At 49.0% G+C, this 3,998-nt stretch overlaps 1 non-coding gene across 1 annotated transcript; it reads right to left on the bottom strand.

The window, feature by feature from the left end:
- Positions 1-448: 448 nt before the first annotated feature.
- On the bottom strand, positions 449-520 carry TRNAF-GAA (transfer RNA phenylalanine (anticodon GAA)). The gene has a single exon. It is a non-coding gene; the product is annotated as a tRNA-Phe (tRNA).
- Positions 521-3,998: the final 3,478 nt, after the last annotated feature.

Here is a 3,998-nt window from a genome sequence, read left to right as displayed (position 1 = left end):
GTGACCTAAAGAGAAGGAAATTCAAAAAAGAGGGGTCATATGTATGCTACAGCTGACTCGCTGTGCTGTAAGTAGAAAAGGACACTATAGTGTACAGCAGCTATACTCCAGTAAAAATTAAAGAAAAGAGAGAAGAAGGAAGGAGGGGAGGGGAGGAAAGAGGGAGGGAGGGAGGGAAAGGGAAGGAAGGAGAGGAGGGAGGAGAGGAAGGAAGGAGAGAGAAAGTCACTTTGCTTCCAAAAGACTCAATTTCACCATCTGTAAAATGGGAATACTATCACCCACATCAGGCTCGTGAGAATAGAAGGTATAGTGAAGTCAGTGAAGTCGCTCAGTCGTGTCCGACCCTTTGCGACCCCATGGCCTCTAGCCTACCAGGCTCCTCCCTCCATGGGATTCTCCAGACAAGAGTACTGGAGTGGGTTGCCATTTCCTTCTCCAGGGGATCTTCCCAACCCAGGGATTGAACCTGGGTCTCCTGCATTTCAGGCAGATGCTTTAACCTCTGAGCCACCAGGGAAGCCCAATAGAAGGTATAGCTTCTGTGAACCTGCAGTACAGAGCTGGTGCTCCAAGATATCAAAGAGCTGAAGGACCTGCCCAGCTGACACCCAGCTCCTACTAGAGCCAAGACTGGAGACCAGGGAACTCTGAGTCTAAGATCAGAACTTCCCCCACCAAGCTGCCACACCCGACCTGCTTGGAGATAATGTCACTGAACCTAACACTTAGTCAACATGGTCTTTTCAGACAATGTGGTGACTCCCAGCCAGGGTAGTCAGAATTCCCCCACAGACCCCAAATAATAACCCAGGGAAAAACAGCTCATGATGGGATTCACCAGAGGAAATAACCTGTTGAGAGACTGGAGGAGGAGGTGGGGAGAAACCAGTGAACCGAGATTTCTCTTCAGGCTGATATCACTAACTTCAGGCTGCAGAGGAACTTGGATTCACTGCCTCGGGAGCCTCCCAGTCTTCATCACCTCCCCACTACCCCAGTCCTAAATGGGTTCTCACGTGTTGTTCTCTATCCTTTAAACCATCTCAGTGCCTCCCTCCCGGTACCATCATCCAGGTGGCTGGCCAGCAGACCGTGTGGTCACCAGGGAGGTAGGAAGCCAGGATCCAACTCTGGGGGAGGTTGGGAGGTGTGATGAGGTTTGGGAGTCTGCCCCTCTGCAGTTCTAGTTTATCTTAGTAAATTAAGGAAGAAATAAGAGACTTTCCAATCAAGGTAGAAATTAACATCAGTTGTATAACTCCCAGGACACAACTTCAGTTTCCTTGAACATGTGTGGTGCAGACAATGAGTTCCTTCCCTTTCACTAACAGAAAGATCAGGGTGACCAGGAAGCTATCTGGAGTGGGAACAAGGCATGTTTACCGAGGGCATTCCTGTGCTACGGGTCCTAAATTCCCATTCAGTCCTCAAGACTACCCACAGGGCAGGGAGGGCTTGGTCTCTTTCAGTTAAAGAACCTGAAATTCCAAGCATGCAAATGATTTCTCCAGGACAGAGATTCTGCTTTCTAGCTGCTTATAGTCAAAAGCCAGGCATGGTCTCAGTACTTCCTTTCTGAGTTTTTCAAGTCTCCTCAGACAAGAACTAATCTCTTCCCTCTGCATCCAAGGTCATGGTGCTCCTAAAATCTCCTGGATTTTAGTCCTCTACCAGCTCTGCTCTTAATCAAAGACAAAGACTGAGCGTTCCTGGATTTGTTTTCAAGACAGCCGTGGAGGCGAGAATGTTAAAGTCAATAATCAGGGCTGAAGAGATTATCAATGTTTTTATTACAGTTTATCAAAATTGATGTGCCAATTAACAACCAAGCACCAGTCTGGGCTCCTGCTAGCTTGAAGCAGGATTCAAATGAAGCCCAAGATGATGTTCTTAGCAGCCTGGTTGGTTAGATAAGACATAGGAAACGGCAAAGAACAATCTGTGACAGTTTTAACCAAGAACACAGAAACTCAGCTTCACCACTGCGTGACATCAGGCAAGTGCTTTCATCTCTCTGAGGCTCCATTTCCTTATCTGCAAAATGGGAACAATGATGCTATCTGCCTACAGAGTTATTGTGCGGATTAAGTGAGACAATCACAATAAACTGTTTAGCACAGCACCAGCAGAAACAGATCTTAATAAACGAAGCTCTTAACGATTTTAACAGCATTGTCGTCGCAAGGGAGCTTGGGAACGGAAATTTATTAAACAGCTCATGTGGCACATCTCACCATTTAAGACAACTTTCAATCCCCAGTCAAGTTAGCCCTCTATTATTATCTTCATTTTCTAGATGAAAAGACTCGAGTCATCACGTGCTGGCTCACTAGCAAAGTGAAGATTTGAAACCAGGTCTGTGTGATAGTAAGACAGATATGAACCGATCAAAGCAAACAAACAGGTTTATGAGGGGTTGGCATTGTTGGGACCCTAAAATCTCCAGGACCTTCTGGAGCAGGCTGTACAATAGAAAATTCCATGATGGTGAAAATGTTCTAACTTGCACTGAACAACACAGTAGGGCACTTGAAATGTGTCTAATGAGACCAAGGAACTGAATTTTTAATTTTAGTAAAGTTTAGTTAATTTAAATGGAAATAGCCACCCATGGCCAGTGGCTGCCATATTGAATATCAAGGTCTAGACTACAGCTCTGGCCCTGTCTCCAAACTTGCATCCAAACCTCCTCCCCACCCCTCCTGATGTCGCCCTGATGGTGGCTTGCTTGCTCAGGTACCCCCTGGCCCTGTGTCCCCAACTCAGCATCCCATTTCAACCCCTCTCTCTGATCCCTGGCTTTTGGTGACACTCCCCACTCACCTCACACCAACTGCTCCTCCTGAGTTGAACTTTAGCTTCTCTCTACCAATTGTTGTCCTCTGGTTTCCTGCTGTGTCTGGTGAAAGTTCCCCAAACCAGGCCCAGGACCCTCAGAATCTTCAGCCTTACCTGAATATCCACCAACATCCCAGGCCCAGGTCCAGATGCCCTGGGCAGGCAACAAAGGAACAGAACACTCAAAACTGATGTGACCAAGAAATCCCAGGATGTTTGGTTGCTTCCATATGAGAAAAGCACAAAGGATAAGTGAAGGTGCCCATGTCAGGGCATAAGTGGGGAGACAGCATACACTGAAAATACTAAAAGGTGCTCCAGTTCCTCCAGGGGCAAACATGCTCCTGGGTGGGCAGGGACAAGAGAGCCACCTCTTGGCTTAGATTCCCCTGGGAGAGGGTGAGGGCACTCCCTGGCCAGGCTCCAGCCTCCTCCGCCCTGCTCTGACCTCTGAAGGCAGCATGGAGGACCTGGCTTCCTGCACCACCAAGCTGCACCACAGCAGCGCAGAAGAGCAGAGCAGGTCTCCACGTCCCTCTGGCTTCCTCTCTGCTGGTTGGAGTGCTGGCAGTGACCAGCTTCCTCTAGTGAAGGTGTGAGTCGTACTTGCAGCCCAGCCTCTCTTGCGCTTCTAGTAAACACTCCCTCCTCTCGCCCCTTCCAGCCAGGGATGGTAGCAGCTCCCAGCTGCCAGCACACCCCAAGGGCTGCAGTAGCTCTTGTTCTTCCCCTGAGCCCAAGCCACCCCCTTAAATGGTCCCTTCTTTAGTGCTCGTCAACTGTTCTGTCTGATGCATCATCTGTCAGTTTCTTGCCAGGACCCTGACTGATACAGGGTCTATGCTGTGTCTTAGCGGAGAAGGCAATGGCACCCCACTCCAGTACTCTTGCCTGGAAAATCCCATGGATGGAGGAGCCTGGTAGGCTGTAGTCCATGGAGTCGCTAAGAGTCAGACACAACTGAAGCGACTTAGCAGCAGCAGCTGTGTCTTAAAGGATAAGCAGGATTGATGCAGCAAAGAAGAGAAACTCAGAAAACAGAAGACCAGACAGAGGAATAGAGGCAAAACAGTCAACGTCCTGCTAGCGAGGCCCTGGAGAGGGACTCTGTGTCAGGGGAGCTGGAGCTGGAGCTGCTCCACCAGGCAAGGGAGGCT

This window comes from Ovis canadensis, chromosome 7 (assembly GCF_042477335.2).
Source record: "Ovis canadensis isolate MfBH-ARS-UI-01 breed Bighorn chromosome 7, ARS-UI_OviCan_v2, whole genome shotgun sequence".
Classification (NCBI taxonomy): Eukaryota; Metazoa; Chordata; class Mammalia; order Artiodactyla; family Bovidae; genus Ovis; species Ovis canadensis.
Note: the sequence above shows the minus strand (reverse complement) of the source record. Positions and strands in the feature narration are given on the sequence as shown.